Source organism: Pongo pygmaeus, chromosome 13 (assembly GCF_028885625.2).
Source record: "Pongo pygmaeus isolate AG05252 chromosome 13, NHGRI_mPonPyg2-v2.0_pri, whole genome shotgun sequence".
Classification (NCBI taxonomy): Eukaryota; Metazoa; Chordata; class Mammalia; order Primates; family Hominidae; genus Pongo; species Pongo pygmaeus.
Window position 1 is genome coordinate 52,249,818 of NC_072386.2, and position 18,524 is coordinate 52,268,341.

General features: G+C 39.4%; 2 protein-coding genes across 6 annotated transcripts in view; one reads left to right on the forward strand and one right to left on the reverse strand.

Moving 5' to 3' along the window:
* The window catches only part of PDCD1LG2 (programmed cell death 1 ligand 2), an 88,004-nt gene extending 84,501 nt beyond the window's left edge, over window positions 1-3,503 (reverse strand). The window contains exon 1 of one of the 2 annotated variants that reach the window (XM_063649547.1): window positions 3,398-3,503. The gene's annotated coding sequence lies outside the window, so the exon portion shown is untranslated. The remainder of the gene's footprint in view (window positions 1-3,397) is intronic. The other variant, XM_063649546.1, reaches the window with a different exon arrangement.
* Window positions 1-18,524, forward strand: part of PLGRKT (plasminogen receptor with a C-terminal lysine) — a 280,885-nt gene that overhangs the window by 144,131 nt on the left and 118,230 nt on the right. The gene's annotated exons all lie outside the window — the stretch shown is intronic.

The window sequence follows — 18,524 nt, forward strand, 5'->3', positions numbered from 1 at the left end:
AGAGTTAAATAGAGCCCCACCTGGCCTGGGATTGGGGAACAATTGGGGATTTTAGTTGGGGGATTTGTGATGTTATCCAACAGACAAGCTTTGCATTAAAAGTAGGATGTATGTGGGCATCTTTGCTTTTCTTCTGTGTCGACTCTAGTTCCTGTCCCTCACTGTTTCTTCTGTCCTTTCTTCATAAGCTACAGCTGCTTTATATCTAATAAACATACACACTATTAATCTCTCCTGAGTGTGCACATTCTGTGTGTGTGTGTTGATGTATCGTACATATGTAATTTGTCTCCATCAATTATGAACTTCCTAAAAATGTTATTAATTCATCTGACTTAATAAACATTTTACTTCACACAATGTATATCCAAGGTCATGAAACTATGACCTCACTGCTCAAGAAAACAGGAAAACAGTTGGGCTGAATGAGGTACCTAAAGCTGCCAGGGGCCCAGGCAAGAGGCCTGAGTAATGATGTGATGTACTAAGAATGAAGAGACAAGGATATCCGGGAAACTGACCAAAGAGTAGGCAGAGTCAGCAAGCTATTGTGCAGTGGGCAGGAAGGAGATTGGCACTGCTGTAAGGGCTGGTCTGGAGATGAGGCACAGTGCATTTCAATTATGGATACCACAGCCAGGATATTCATTCCCTATCCACACCTACACTGGGCAGTCAACATTCCTCTTCTAGCAAGAGATTTTAAAGATAATCATGGTACTTTAACTAGATACAAACTCACTTACAAAACATATTTGCTACATATCCTTTTCAATAGCTTCATGTGTTTGTGTAAGTGTGTGTGCATGAACATGCATGTATTTGTAGTTATTCATTTCCAGTAACATCTTGACGTTCAAACCAGAGCATTCTCATAACCGTCCTGACTTTTGAGGAAGTAGCCTCCTGTCTCACTTCACCCTCTCCACATTCACTCCTCGGTTCCCTAATAGCAACTCCTCTACCCTTCCTAGCCACCCAACTTGAGGCTTTCCTGACTCCGTTCACAAAATTTCCCATTGCTTTCCTTTCACATAGTTTAGGAAAAATATCAAAGAGAAACTTCTTTCTGAGCTCCATGACCTACATTCATCAATATTTCTTAGTAACAATTCAGATTTTCTAGATCCACTTTCTCTAAAAGTCCCAACTGCCCTCACAACTTAATCTTTGAATCAACCTACCCAGAAATACCAACCCTCTACAATAAAGACATTTCTTCTTTCCATGCAATATAATGAAATCAGTTTTGAAACCAAGAGAGAATCCATATTCTAGGATTCTAGGACTATCCAGGATGTTTAGAAAGGATTTAAGGCTGTTTACAAGGGCTATTAGATACAGCATACAGCATACAGTATACATAACATACAGTAAAAAAGCTCAGAAAAGTGGCGCTAGAAAGGGAGGGAAATAAGAAGAGGCCAGAATCACTGTCGCCTCCTCTCCCCGGGCACAAGTCAGGAAGGCATGCTTGCTGTCAGGATCTGTGGGCTTGACATGCTTGTATTACCGTCACATTTTCCAGGCTTACGACACCCATCACCTGGCTGTCCTCCTGCTTCCATGTCCTTTTAGTTCTTCCTCCACACTGCAGCCCAAATGATCTCATAACACAAGCTGGATCAATCGTTTCCCCCTACTTAAAACTTGCAATTGACCAGGCGCTGTGGCTCATGCCTGTAATCCCAGCACTTTGGGAGGCCGAGGCGGGTGGATCACAAGGTCAAGAGATCGAGACCATCCTGGCCAGCATGGCAAAACTCTGTCTCTACTAAAAATACAAAAATTAGCTGGGCGTGGTGGCGTGCACCTGGAGTGCCAGCCACTTGGGAGGCTGAGGCAGGAGAATCGCTTGAACTCGAGAGGCAGATGTTGCAGTGAGCCAAGATTGCACCACTACACTCCAGCCTGGTGACAGAGTGAGACTCTGTCTCAAAACAAAAACAAAAACAAGCAGACAAAAACTTGCAACCACTTCCCACAGCATTTAGAACAGAATTTGGACTCTTCACCATGGCTGTCAGGGGCCTGCATGATGCAGTCTCATCTTGTGCCCCTCCCTGCTCTGCTCTCCACTCTCTAGTCACCCTGGCCTCCTTTCTAGCCCTTGAACTCCTTAACTCTATCTCTCATCAAAGCTTCTGTGCACATTGTTCCTCCTGCTGGGGGTATGCCCTTTTGTATGGCTGGCTCAGTTTAAATTCCACCTTTTTGAAGAAGCCCCTGTCCCACCCATCCCATTTAAAATTGGTTCCCAATTTGGCAATTATTTAGCTTGGTCACTTATTGATTGGTATTGCTGCATTTCTATAGTCATTTGTTTATTCATTTTATGTTTCCACACATCCACTTCCTTGACCCCTTATTAGAATGTGAATTCCATGAGGGCAAGAACCATGTCTGTCTTGTTCCCTCTTGAATCCTCAGTATCTAGCTTGAAGTTTGACATGTAGTAAATGCTCAGTAAATTAGTTGAGTGAAAGAATAAAATTGATTCTAAGCTTTCTAAGCCAAGCTTGGACAGTTAAACAATTAATAATATTTCCAAGATCTGGGGAGCAGGGGCAAAGCAAAGCAACTTATCACTTGGGGAAACACAACTATTTTGTGTTTGTGTGTTTGTATTAAGATCAAAGGGAAATTTTTCCTAGAGTTCTTTAGAAAGCACACTAGGTAATGAAATAAAGAGTTCCTCATCATTATTTTCAGACCATATTTAATAACTAGTTTCAGAAAAGTTGTTTTATTAAAATAACTTCATGAAAGGCTAATGGCACTATAGATACTGCAATTCAATGTACACTTTTCTTGCCAGGATACCAGTACCAATATGGTGTTGTCCAGATACTCAGCTATAACCAATTCCGATAGGTCTTCCATCAAATCTATATACTCCTCTTCTTCCTGGGAAGCTACACTACATTTTCCAGTCTCCCTTGGGATTAGGTTATGGTCATGTGACTAAATTCTAAATAATGGAATGTGAAAGGAAATTATGTGCATCATTCCTAAATCTAGCCCATGAAAATCTCCCACTGAGATTCTGTATGCCCTTCTAGTGTATTTAACTGTATGGAGACCTCCAGGGAAAATTTGAAGACCACATGTTGAAGATGGCAGAGCCATTGTCTATCTGAATCCTTGAATGACTACATGGAGCAGACTGCCTGCCTAAGTGAATTTCACTCTGTTTTTTTGTTTATATGAATTTTACTCCATGCCTAAGACACAACATAAATATATATCCTTTTACCAACTCATATATGCTGTTAACAGTGTGATAGGCCCTATTTTTAAATTTTTACACATATTAACTCACATAATTATCCTAACAACTCTCTGGGTCAGATACGTAGATGAAGAAATAGAGACACAAAGAAGTTAAGTAACTTACCAAAGGTCAGATAAACAGGAAGCAGCAGAGCCAGAATTCAAACCCAGGTAAACTAACCCTTAAGTCCATATTTTTAATCAGGCTACTATTTACACTCTTTGTTTATGTAGGTATAAAACAACAAGCTAACTAAATAAGTCAAGCCTTAGCCTTTCCAACATATTTGTTTCCTAAGACCGCGTGAAGTACTTGGATTTTTGGCACTGATTATTGTGGATCACAAGACATTATTTCTCAACCAATGTTTGGCACATGCAGGTCTATCAGTATGATCTTGGGTGTATTATTATCTCTAGGTTTCTTCTTTTTGTTTCATCAGGTTTCTTTTAGAAGGGAGAAGGAGACAGAGATAAGATTGTAGGAGCAGGGTGAAGATCTGGGGGTAAGGGTGAGAAAAAGAGCTTGACTGATGACTTGCAAAGGTATTATCAGCATAGTGAAGAGACAAACTCATTTATTTGTCTCAGTTAGCCTAACAAATCCATGTACCACAGCCTTAAAAAGGTCAGAAAACACAGCGCTAAAGGATCTTTTGATCTTTGAATCAGCTGAATGATCAAACTGAATAAATTTACGAAAACTAGTCTCATTGCCAATGTAACTCGACGATATGTCAGACATGAAGCCCAGACCCTGCCAGATGTCCTGTGTAGGTAGGACTTCCCCATACCATTATCTTGTCATCTTTGTGGCTCCAATGGAGTGTTGATTTTACCAACTTAGGGCCTAGTGGAGTAAGGGATTTCATGTAAGGCAGGGATTGTTAAAGTGTGTCCTGTGGGCCAAATCTAGTTTACTGCCTGTTTCGTAAATAAAGTTTTATTGGAATACAGTCACATTCATTTGTATTGTATTGTGCATGGCTGCTTTTGCACTACAAGGGAAGAATTGACTACAGTAGTCCCCTCCTTATCTGCAGGGGTTATGTTCCAAGATCCCCAAGTGGATGCCTGAAACTGTGGATAGTACCGAACCCTACACATACTGTGTTTTTTCCTATACATACATACCTGTGATTTGTTTAGAGAGATATCCAATACATAAAATAAATGGTAAAAGTATACTTTTATACTTGTGGAAAGACAGATAAACAAATTCAAAGAAAAGATTAAGTTTATACATTAGGCACAGTAAGAGATTAACAACAATTACTACTAATAAAATAGAACAATTTGGGCCAGCTGCAGTGGCTCATGCCTGTAATTCCAGCCCTTTGGGAGGCCGAGGTGTGTAGATTACTTGAGCCCAGGAGTTCAAGACCAGCTTGGGCAACATAGCAACACAAGAGTTAAAAAAAACAAAAAAACAAAAAAACAAAAAAAAATTATAACAATGTACTGTAATAAAAGTGGTATGAATGTGGTCTCTCTCTCTTTCTCCTTCTTCTTCTCAGAACAACTTATTGTACTGTACAGATGAGGGGAATACTACTGTAATTGTGACAGAGACCACATGGTCCACAAAGCCTGATATATTTACTACCACCCCTGTTGTAAGGAACTAGGGAGAAGGAAGGATAAGGGATAGGTTGGAGTCTGGTTGTGGATATCTTGAATGGGGAGGCCAAGGTGTTCGAATTTTGTCCATCAGTCACAGTGAAGCCACCTAGGCCCCCTGACCAAGAAAGTGCTGTCATGACAGCAGTGTGTTTAAGGAGAATTGTACTGGCTTCATTTTACAAGTTGAGAAAATGGAGCCAAAAACTGGAGGCAGGGACCACAGTTAAGAGGTGGCTGCAGTTATCTAAGTGAAGTGGTTAGAGTCTGGAACAGACACTGTTGATTATCCATCAGCATTCAGAGCCCATTCCCTATGGTGACAAGACCCTGATTTTGTTCAGGTGTCCTTTCCCATGTGACTCAGGGGAAGATGGTTTCATCCCTGGCTCCAGGGTAAATCCTTGCCAACAACTGTCTTAAAGATGGGTATGTGACCTGACTCTGGCCAGTGAGACATGAGATGTGGTCTGCTAGGTGTAACCTGGAACTGCCAAGCTATCTTGCTGCCAGCTTGGGTATAGATCCACCAGTAGGGTAGAACAAAAAGGATCGCAGAGAAGCAGGGACAGGGCCATCCTCCCTGTGTGTGTGTGTGTGTATATATATATATATATATATAGTTGTTGTTGCTGTTGTTGTTTGTTTTGTTTTGTTTTATGTGATAATCTTTCTTATTGCTTAAGTCACCATCAACATCCTATATGAAGTTTGAGAGAGAATAGTAACAATAAATTCACAAAAAAGGAACCAGAACAACAAACGATTCTATAAAAGAAGATTCAGTCAATGTTAAAGTTGTGCCATGGGGAAGAGGGAGGAGTAAAAGATTGTTCTAAGGTTTTAGCTCTTGTGACTGGGAATTTGATAAGCCCTTATCAGAAGTGAGGAAATGTTGGGCATTGCCTATAGTCTCTGTTTTGCCCAGTAAGTGAGCTAATCTGAAGCCAACAGGCATCCCAACAGGGGATTTGCTTTGCATACTGCTACATGACTCTACTTCTAACATGTGACCATGAGAGAGAGAATATGAACTGCTATAACACTGTGGCTGTGGGCGAACATTCTAGGAAGGCTTGGTTATATTCAATACTCATTTTTTTATTAGAGATGTCTAACGAACATCTATATACACTGTATTTCTGTTTCCAGTAGAAAAGACATAATGTTTCATAGTGATTATCAGTTTGGAATAAAATCACTTCCTTCTAGAATTCAAATACCCATTGTAGTTTTAGGTAAGAGTGGAGACTCTTTTTGAAAAATCAAAAGCCACTGAATTTATAGTTAAAAAAATTATTTGAAGGCTACATTAAACCCTGTTTCTACTAAAAATACAAAAAAAAAAATTAGCTGAGTGTGGTGGCATGCACCTGTAGTCCCAGCTACTCAGGAGGCTGAGGCAGGAGAATCGCTTGAACCTGTGAGGCAGAGGTTGCAGTGAGCTGAGATCATGTCACTGCACTCCAGCCTGGGCAATGGAGCAAGACTCCGTCTCAAAAAACAAAAAAACAAAACAACAACAACAACAACAAACAAGGTAAATTCTTTATTCAGCTGCTTTTAAAATAATACACAAGGAAGGGAAGATATCCAATACCTAAAATAAATGATACAAGTGTACTTTTATACTTGTGGAAAGTCGAATAACAAATTCAAAGAAATGACAGAAACTTGGGATGAGGGTGAGAAGGGAAAGCAGTGGGAGATAGAGGTTATCTTTTTTTTTTTTTCCCCCGACAGAGTCTTACTCTGTCATCGAGGCTGGAGTGCAGTGGTGCAATCTCGGCTCACTGCAGCCTCAATAGCCCAGGCTCAAGAAATCCTCCTACCTCTGCTTCCTGAGTGGCTGGGATTACAGGCGCATACCACCATGCTCAGCTAATTTTTTTATTTTTTGTAGAGATGGGGTTTTGCCATGTTACTCAGGCTAGTCTCGAACTCCTGGGCTCAAGTGATCTGCCTGCCTTGGCCTCCCATAGTGCTGGGATTACAGGCATGAGCCGCCGAGGCCAGCTGAGGTTGTCTTTATTATGCATTGCATAGATAACCACAGGATGGATGCCTTGGTGGTTGCCATGACATGGCTAGGGCTGCAGGTGAGGAATCACAACCTGAAGTGTTGTAACAGCCCCAAGAGGCAAGATTCAAACTCATTAATACTGCTTTAGCAAAATTTTCTAGACAAAAAAAAAAAAACAAATGAGCTGATCAATGTAATAGAACAGACTCCATAAACAGATATAGACAGGTAGGTAGATAGACATAGAGAGAGACATAGGTATAGATATAGTCAACTAGCGTATGAGAAAGTTGACACTGCAGTATAGTGGGGGAAAGGATGGTATTTTCAGTAAATGGTGTAGGGACAATTGGATGTCCACATGAAAATGTATTTTAACTCCTATCTCACACCATATGCAAAAAAATAATTCCAGAAGGATTACAGATCTAAATGTGAAAAATAAAATGATAGAGATTTAGAAGAAAACATGGAAGAAATCTTTATGACCTTGGAGTAGGCAAAGTTTGCTTACACAGGACACAAAAAAGTGCTAGCCATGAGGAAAAAAAATGGTAAATTGAACTTTGTAAAGTAAGAACTTCACTTCCTCAAAAGACTCCATTAAGAGAGAACAGACATCCTACAGAATGGGAGAAGAGATTTTCAGTTTATGTCTCTGATGAAGGGCTTGTATCTAGAATACGGTAAGAATTCCTACACAATCAAAAAGGCAGAAAACCTAATTTAAAAAATGGGCAAACCACTTGACACCTCATAAAACTTTATTGACAAATGGCCAATAAATATATGAAAATGAATTCAACTCCATTAGTCATCAGAGTCATGCAAATTAAAACCAAAATGTGATGTCTCTGCATAGTCACCTAAAATGAAAGAGGCAGAAAATATTGGGAAAAACGCAAGGCAGCTGGAAATCCTATGCCCTGCTGGTGGGAATGCAAACTGGTACAGTTTCCAGCAATCGTATACCATGACCTAGAAATTCTATTCTTATGTATATACCAAGAATTCAGCAATTGTACCATCAGATATATACCAAATGGAAAACAAGTTCAGAGATTCACCGAAAGACATATACTAGACTGTCTACAGAAATACTAGTGAGATTAGCCCCCATTGCCTAGAAAAACAAAAATATACAGGCAAACAAACATCAGACTGCTTCTGGAGTTGTCCAACCCAGGGAAGTATCAGCTTACTATATATACTCTTCCAATACTGTCAAGTTTTTAAAATCTCCTCATTAACATGACTCGAATAATTATTTAGGGGTAGCATAGTGTACGGTATAAGAGCAAACTGTGAAGTCAAACTGTGCTCACATCCTGGGGCCATAACTTATTAGTAGCATGACTTCAGCCAAGTTACCTAAACTTTCTGTGTCTTCGTTTCTTTATCTGTCAAGAGAAGATGATAATAACTTTCCTCATAGGGTTATTGGGAAGGCTAAATGAATTAGTACATGTAAAGAACACTTCCTGACATGTAATATATACTAATATATACATATCATAGCTAATACTATTTGTTAAATCTCTTCCACGTGTTCTAGTGCTATTATACAGCACTGGGACAGATGGATCTACAAAAATACCATACTTGGATTAGAACCACTGAGGCACCAAAATACATGAACTAACTTAACAAAGGTTTGATAAAATATAATTCAAGTGCTAGAGAGTGCAAAGGTTGAGTTCAAGCTGCCCTATTTTCTGATATTTTAACACTTGGTGTCTGTATTTCTGACAAACATGGTTATTTGTGTCTTTTGTATTGTTTTGTTTTTGGAGGAGGAGGAGATATGCCTGTAAATCATGATAATATGTTTCAATCTTTGAGTTTTTTAAGGGCAGGGTGCATGTCTGGGTCACCTCTGTATTCTACATAATGCTTAGTGGATACAGTAAGCACTACTGTAAGTTAGTTACCATTTATGGTTGTGTTCACCTCTGAAAAGTTAGAAACCAAGGCAAGGGGGTCATTGTTTTGTTATGTCTTATTTTCAATTTGACTAAAGAATAGACAGAATTATTTAACTTGAGTTATAGAAATAATTGCTTTCTACCAGAAAGCTGTTTGTTTGAAATTAGCAAAGAACGAGAAGTATCTTTCTCAAAAGCAAAACAAAAATAAGACATAGTTTATCCAAAATAAACATTTACAAATCTCCCCTAAGTAAGTTATGTTACTACATAAGTAACTTCAGCTTTATAGTAGCTCAATATTTACTGATGTGAGAGACCTAGATGACTCAAAAAGGAACTGATGCCAGAATTTTAAATGTGTTATTTGAAAAAGAAAAGAAGTTCTAGTTAACTTTGACATTAAGAAAAGTTCCAAAATTATTAAGCCTATCAATTTAGATCTTCAAGCTGGCACAACTTTAATTCACAATTATTTGAATATTTAAGATAAATAGAAAAACTATACACTTTAATTTTTAAAATATTTTTAATTAAAAATATAATTTTAATAGTAATTGAAATTTTTAATCAAAACAAGAGTTTTTAAAGTAAACAGGTTCAATGAAGTTAACTTACATCTAAGAAGATTGGAATTTGGGTTTGACTGACTCCAGGCCTTCAGTGAAGTTTCCTATTCTTCCCAAATATATGTACATTTTTTAACTTCTCTATAGTTATATATTTTTTTCTTACATAGTCACCTAGAATAAAGCAACTCTTAGAGCAGTGTTTCCTGGCATGTACAAATAGTTCTTTTCTTTTCTTTTTTTTTTTTTTTTGTGTGTGTGTATGTGTGTGTGTGTGTGTGTTGCAATTTTCTCCTATATGCCTGAATCATTGTAATCGAGTTTTTAAGTCCCCAAAGACCTTCAGTGCCCTAGAAAGAGACTATTTGATCTCATATATGTTAGCATTCATAACTTACTCCAAGCGTTCTAAGTCTTGTATTTGCAGAAAGAAGAGATGATTGACACATGAAGACCTTGCATAAGGTACATGCTCAATAAATGGTAAATATCATGATTAAACTCATAATAAAACCCCATCATTGACAATTGCTTCATTGGTCAAACATTAACTTCTTTTAAAATGGAAATAATTTCAGAAATGTTTATAATAGGAATAAGTTGGTTTATTATATCAATTTTCTTGAAACTTTAGAAACCTGGGATATTAAAAATTCTAAAAACGGGGTGTATCTGTCTTAACAAATTTGGCCAAATATATCAATAGAACGAAAGTTAATTTTGAATTTCTCAGCTTTAAAATAGTTAAATAAAGAATAAATAAATAAAATAGTTAAATAAATAAAGACATAAATAGACAGCTACACTGCCAGGTTTATTGCAGCACTATTCACAATAGTCAAGCTATGGAATCAACTTAAGTGTCCATCAACAGATGAATGGATAACGAAAAGGTGGTATATAAGCCAGGTGCAGTGGCATGTGCCTATATTCCCAGCTACTCTGGAGGCTGTGGGTGGGACGATAGGAGTTCAAGGCCAGCCTAGGCAACATAGCAAGACTCCATCTCTTTAAAAAAAAAAAAAAAGAAAGAAAAAATGTGGTGTACACACACACACACACACACACACACACACACACACAAAATAGAATAGTATTCAGCCATAACAAATGAAATCCTGTCATTTGTGGCAACATGGATAAAACTAGAGGATAATTATGTTAAGTGAAATAGCCAGGCAAAGAAACACAAATACTAAATGATCTCACTCATATGTGGAATGTTAAAAGGTTGATATTACAGAAGTAGAAAGTAGAGTAGTGGTTACCAGAGGCTGGAGAGGGTTGGGGGCATGAGGAGGGGAGATTAGTAGAGATCGATCAACAGGTACAAACTTATAGTTAGATAGAAGGAATAAGTTCTGGTGTTCTATTGCATAGTAGGGTGATACAGTTTGGCTCTGTCCTCACACAAATCTCATCTTGAATTGTGATCCCCACATGTCATGGGAGAAACCTGTAATCCCCACGTGTTGAGGGAGGGAGGTGATTGTATCATGGGGGTGGTTTCCCCCATCCTGTTCTCGTGATAGTGAGTTAATTCTCATAAGATCTGATAGTTTCATAAAGGGCTCTTCCCTCTTTGCTCTCTCTCCTCCTACTGCCTTGTGAAGAAGGTGACTGCTTCCCCTTCCACCATGATTGTGAGTTTCCTGAGGCCTCCCCAACCATGCAGAACTTTGAGTCAATTAAACTTCTTTCCTTTATAAATTACCTAGTCTCAGGTAGTATCTTTATAACAGTGTGAAAATGGACTAATACATAGGGTGACTGTGGTTAACAGTATTATACCGTATAACTCAAAATAACTAGGAGAGGATATTTTGAATGTTCTTATCACAAATAAATGATAAATGTTTGAGGAGATGAATATGCTAATTACCCTGATTTGATAATTACACAATGTATACTTCTATCAAAACATTACACTGTACCCTATAAATATGTCAATTATGGAAAATGGGTAGGGAGATTCCAAGATGGCCAAATAGGAACAGCTCCAGTCTACAGCTCCCAGTGTGAGCGACGCAGAAGATGGGTGATTTCTGCATTTCCAACTGAGGTACTGGGTTCATTTCACTGGGGCTTGACAGACAGTGGGTGCAGCCCATGGAGGGTGCGCCGAAGCATGGCAGGGCATTGCCTCACCCAGAAAGTGCAAGGGGTCGGGGAATTCCCTTTCCTAGCCAAGGGAAGCCATTACAGACAGTACCTGGAAAACCGGGACACTCCCGCCCTAATACTGCACTTTTCCAATGGTTTTTAGCAAACGGCACACCAGGAGATTATATCCCACGCCTAGCTTGGAGGGTGCCATGCCCATGGAGCCTCGCTCACTGCTAGCACAGCAGTCTGAGATCGAACTGCAAGGTGGCAGCGAGGCTGGGGGAGGGGCATCCGCCACTGCTGAGGCTTGAGTAGGTAAACAAAGCGGCATGGAAGCTCGAACTGCGTGGAGCCCACCGCAGCTCAACGAGGCCTGCCTGCCTCTTTAGACTCCACTTCTGGGGGCAGGGCATAGCTGAACAAAAGGCAGCAGAAACTTCTGCAGACTTAAACTTCTCTGTCTGACTTACAGCTTTGAAGAGAGTAGTGGTTCTCCCAGCACGGAGTTTGAGATCTGAGAACGGACAGACTGCCTCCTCAAGTGGGTTCCTGACCCCTGAGTAGCCTAACTGGGAGGCATCTCCCAGTAGGGGCCGACTGACACCTCATACAGCCGGGTGCCCATCTGAGACAAAGCTTCCAGAGGAAGGATCAGGCAGCAGCATCTGCTGTTCTGCAATATTTGCTGTTCTGAAGCCTCCACTGGTGATACACAGGCAAATAGGGTCTGGAGTGGACCTCCAGCAAACTCCAACAGACCTGCAGCTGAGGGTCCTCACTGTCAGAAGGAAAACTAACAAACAGAAAAGACATCCACACCAAAACCCCATCTGTACATCACCATCATCAAAGACCAAAGGTAGATAAAACCACAAAGATGGGGAGAAACTAGAGCAGAAAAACTGAAAATTCTAAAAATCAGAGCACCTTTTCTTCTCCAAAGGAACGCAGCTCCTCACCAGAAATGGAACAAAGCTGGACAGAGAATGACTTTGACGAGTTGAGAGAAGAAGGCTTCAGACGATCGGTAATAACAAACCTCTCTGAGCTAAAGGAGGATGTTTGAACCTATCGCAAACAAGCTAAAAACCTTGAAAAAAGATTAGACAAATGGCTAACTATAATAAACAGCATAGAGAAGACCTTAAATGACCGGATGGAGCTGAAAACCATGGCATGAGAACTACATGACACATGCACAAGCTTCAATAGCCAATTCGATCAAGTGGAATAAAGGGTATCACTGATTGAAGATCAAATGAATGAAATGAAGTGAGAAGAGAAGTTTAGAGAAAAAAGAGTAAAATGAAATGAACAAAACCTCCCAGAAATATGGGACTATGTGAAAAGACCAAATCTACGTTTGACTGGTGTACCTGAAAGTGAAGGGGAGAATGGAACCAAGTTGGAAAACACTCTTCAGGATATTATCCAGGAGAACTTCCCCAACCTAGCAAGGCAGGCCAACATTCAAATTCAGGAAATACAGAGAACACCACAAAGACTCCTCGAGAAGAGCAACTCCAAGACACATAATTTTCAAATTCACCAAAGTTGAAATGAAGGAAAAAATGTCAAGGGCAGCCAGAGAGAAAGGTCGAGTTACCCACAAAGGGAAGCCCATCAGACAAACAGCGGATCTCTCAGCAGAAACTCTACAAGCCAGAAGAGAGTGGGGGCCAATATTCAACATTCTTAAAGAAAAGAATTTTCAACCCAGAATTTCATATCCAGCCACACTAAGCTTCATAAGTGAAAGAGAAATAAAATCCTTTATAGACAAGCAAATGCTGAGAGATTTTGTCATCACCTGGCCTGCCTTACAAGAGCTCCTGAAGGAAGCACTAAACATGGAAAGGAACAACTGGTACCAGCCACTGCAAAAACATGCCAAATTGTAAAGACCATCGAGGCTAGGAAGAAACTGCATCAACTAATGTGCAAAATAACCAGATAACATCATAATGACAGGATCAAATTCACACATAACAATATAAACCTTAAATGTAAATGGGCTAAATGCTCCAATTAAAAGACACAGACTGGCAAATTGGATAGAGAGTCAAGGCCCATCAGTGTGCTGTATTCAGGAGACCCATCTCACGTGCAGAGACACACATAGGCTCAAAATAAAGGGATGGAGGAAGATCTACCAAGCAAATGGAAAACAAAGAAAAGCAGGGGTTGCAATCCTAGTCTCTCATAAAACAGACTTTAAACCGACAAAGATCAAAAGAGACAAAGAAGGCCATTATGTAATGGTAAAGGGATCAATTCAACAAGAAGAGCTAACTATCCTAAATATATATGCACCCAGTACAGGAGCACCCAGATTCATAAAGCAAGTCCTTAGAGACGTAGAAAGAGACTTAGACTCCCACACAATAATAATGGGAGACTTTAACACCCCACTGTCAACATTAGATCAATGAGACAGAAAGTTAACAAGAATATCCAGGAATTGAACTCAGCTCTGCACCAAGTGGACATAATAGACATCTACAGAACTCTCCCCCCAAATCAACAGAATATACATTCTTCTCAGCACCACATCACACTTATTCCAAAATTGACCACATAGTTGGAAGTAAAGCACTCCTTAGCAAATGTAAAAGAACAGAAATTATAACAAACTGTCTCTCAGACCACAGTGCAATCAAACTAGAACTCAGGATTAAGAAATTCACTCAAAACCTCTCAACTACATGGAAACGGAACAACCTGCTCCTGAAAGACTACTGGTTACCTAATGAAATGAAGGCAGAAATAAAGAAGTTCCTTGAAACCAATGAGAACAAAGACACAACATACCAGAATCTCTGGGACACATTTAAAGCAGTGTGGAGGGGGAAATTTATAGCACTAAATGCCCACAAGAGAAAGCAGGAAAGATCTAAACTTGACACCCTAACATCACAATTCAAAGAACTAGAGAAGCAAGAGCAAACACATTCAAAAGCTAGCAGAAGGCAAGAAATAACTAAGATCAGAGCAAAACTGAAGGAAATAGAGACACAAAAAACCCTTCAAAAAATCAATGAATCCAGGAGCTGGTTTTTTGAAAAGATCAACAAAATTGATAGACTGCTAGCAAGACTAATAAAGAATAAAAGAGAGAAAAATCAAATGGATGCAATAAAAAATGATAAAGGGGATATCACCACCAATCCCACAGAAATACAAACTACCATCACAGAATAATATAAATACCTCTACGCAAATAAACTAGAAAATCTAGAAGAAATGGATAAATTCCTGGACACATACACCCTCCCAAGACTAAACCAGGAAGAAGTTGAATCTCTGAATAGACCAATAACACACTCTGAAATTGAGGCAATAATTAATAGCCTACCAACCAAAAAAAGTCCAGGACAAGACAGATTCACAGCTGACTTCTACCAGAGGTACAAAGAGAAGCTGGTACCATTCCTTCTGAAACTATTCCAATCAATAGAAAAAGAGGGAATCCTCCCTAACTCATTTTATGAGGCCAGCATCATCTGGATACCAATGCCTGGCAGAGACACAACAAAAAAAGAGAATTTTAGGCCAGTATCCTTGATGAAAATTGATGCAAAAATCCTCAGTAAAATACTGGCAAACTGAATGCAGCAGCACATCAAAAAGCTTATCCACCATGATTAAGTGGGCTTCATCCCTGGGATGCAAGGCTGCTTCAACATACGAAAATCAATAAACGTAATCCATCATATAAACAAAACCAAAGATAAAAACTACATGTTTATCTCAATAAATGCAGAAAAGGCCTTCGACAAAATTCAACAGCCCTTCATGCTAAAAACTCTCAATAAACTAGGTATTGATGGGACGTATCTCAAAATAATAAGAGCTAGTTATGACAAACCCACAGCCAATATCATACTGAATGGGCAAAAACTGGAAGCATTCCCTTTGAAAACTGGCACAAGACAGGGATGCCCTCTCTCACCACTCCTATTCAACACAGTGTTGGAAGTTCTGGCCAGGGCAATCAGACAAGAGAAAGAAATAAAGGGTATTCAATTAGGAAAAGAGGAAGTCAAATTGTCCCTGTTTGCAGATGACATGATTGTATATTTAGAAATCCCCATCGTCTCAGTCCAAAATCTCCTAAGGCTGATAAGCAACTTCAGCAAAGTCTCAGGATACAAAATCAATGTGCAAAAATCACAAGCATTCCTATACACCAACAACAGACAAACAGAGAGCCAAATTATGAGTGAACTCCCATTCACAACTGCTTCAAAGAGAATAAAATACCTAGGAATCCAACTTATAAGGGATGTGAAGGACCTCTTCAAGGAGAACTACAAACCACTGCTCAACGAAATAAAAGAGGATACAAACAAATGGAAGAACATTCCATGCTCATGGATAGGAAGAATCAATATCATGAAATGGCCCTACTGCCCAAGGTAATTTATAGATTCAATGCCATCCCCATCAAGTTACCAATGACTTTCTTCACAGAATTGGAAAAAACTACTTTAAAGTTCATATGGAACCAAAAAAGAGCCTGCATTGCCAAGACAATCCTAAGCCAAAAGAAAAAAGCTGGAGGCATCACGCTACCTGACTTCAAACTATATTATAAGGCTACAGTAACCAAAACAGCATGGTACTGGTACCAAAACAGGTATCTAGACCAATGGAACAGAACAGAGGCCTCAGAAATAATACCACACATCTACAACCATCTGATCTTTGACAAACCTGACAAAAACAAGAAATGGGGAAAGGATTCCCTATTTAATAAATGGTGCTGGGAAAACTGGCTAGCCATATGTGGAAAGCTGAAACTGGATCCCTTCCTTACACCTTATACAAAAATTAATTCAAGATGGATTAAAGACTTAAATGTTAGACGTAAAACCATAAAAACCCTAGAAGAAAACCTAAGCAATACCTTTCAGGCCATAGGCATGGGCAAGGACTTCATGACTAAAACACCAAAAGCAATGGCAACAAAAGCCAAAATTGACAAATGGGATCTAATTAAACTAAAGAGCTTCTGCACAGTAAAAGAAACTACCATCAGAGTGAACAGGCAACCTACAGAATGGGAGAAAATTTTTGCAATCTACCCATCTGACAAAGGGCTAATATCAAGAATCTACAGAGAACTCAAACAAATTTACAAGAAAAAAATCAAACAACTCCATCAAAAGTGGGTGAAGGATATGAACAGACACTTCTTAAAAGAAGACATTTATGCAGCCAACAGACACATGAAAAAATGCTCACCATCACTGGCCATGAGAGAAATGCAAATCAAAACCACAATGAGATACCATCTCACACCAGTTAGAATGGCGATCATTAAAAGGTCAGGAAACAACAGGTGCTGGAGAGGATGTGGAGAAATAGGAACACTTTTACACTGTTGGTGGGACTGTAAACTAGTTCAACCATTGTGGAAGACAGTGTGGTGATTCCTCAAGGATCTAGAACTAGAAATACCATTTGACCCAGCCATCCCATTACTGTGTATAATATACCCAAAGGATTATAAATCTTGCTACTATAAAGACACATGCACATGTATGTTTACTGCAGCACTATTCACAATAACAAAGACTTGGAACCAACCCAAATGTCCATGAATGATAGACTGGACTAAGAAAATGTGGCACATATACACCATGGAATACTATGCAGCCATAAAAAAGGATGAGTTCATGTCCTTTGTAGGGACATGGATCAAGCTGGAAACCATTCTCAGCAAACTATCGCAAGGATAAAAAACCAAACACTGCATGTTCTCACTCATAGGTGGGAATTGAACAATGAGAACACTTGGACACAGAATGGGGAACATCACGCACCGGGGCGTGTCGTGGCATAGGGGGAGGAGGAAGGGATAGCATTAGGAGATATACCTAATGTAAATGATGAGTTAATGGGTGCAGCACACCAACATGGCACATGTATACATATGTAACAAACCTACATTTTGTGCACATGTACCCTATAACTTAAAGTATAATAATAAAAAAAGTCAATTACATGTCAATTAAAAATAAAACTTAAAAAATGTATTAGGCCTACTTGTGGCAGACAGGCACACACTTGTAAAAGGGACTAGAACAAAAGTTTGATGAAAGCTTATGAACCATTTTCATATTAACTTTTCTATAATACAGACCCCTCAAATGTCACAAAATTTCCATACCACCAAGGCAAGCCAGGAAGACTAGTTCTCCATATCCTTTCCTGATTAGGAAGGCCAGATATCTTGATGTCTAGCACCCATTTTTATTGCTTTGACTGCCCAATGGCTAGCATAAATAGTGCATCATCATTACTACTGAAAACATCTAGAGGCCAGGCACCGTGGCTCACGCCTGTAATCCCAGCACTTTGGGAGGCCGAGATGGGTGGATCACCTGAGGTCAGGAGTTCGAGATCAGCCTGGCCAACATTGTGAAACCCTGTCTCTACTAAAAGTACAAAAATTAGCCAGGAGTGGTGGCAGGTGCCTGTAATCCCAGCTACTCGAGGGGCTGAGGCAGGAGAATCAGTTGAACCTGGAGGCAGAGGTTACAGTGAGCTGAGATAGTGCCATTGCACGCCAGCCTGGGTGACAAGAGCAAAACTCTGGCTCAAAAACAAACAAACAAAAGCATCTAGAGTCAAACACATATTCTTAGAAATAGCCATTATAATCCTTTAAGAGTATCTGATTCAAACAAGTGATAAAGACTTTTAAAATGGAATTTCATGACTAAAATCTCACTGGATGACACATTAAAAGGTCTATACTTAATTGAATGATAAGTTTTGTCATGCTTGTTTAAAACCACAGATCTATGGTCCTAACCATTGCTAGCCCTTAATCCTCAACTTGGCTTAGTTCTAGGTTCCTCACTTTATTTTCAAAACTTGAAGATTGCAATACATCTAGCTTCCTATGCACTGGATTGCATACCCATTTACAGATCTGGGAAAAGTACTTTCTTAGAGGTAAGTCCCTTTTTTTCCATATAGTTCTGTTGAGTTCCACTC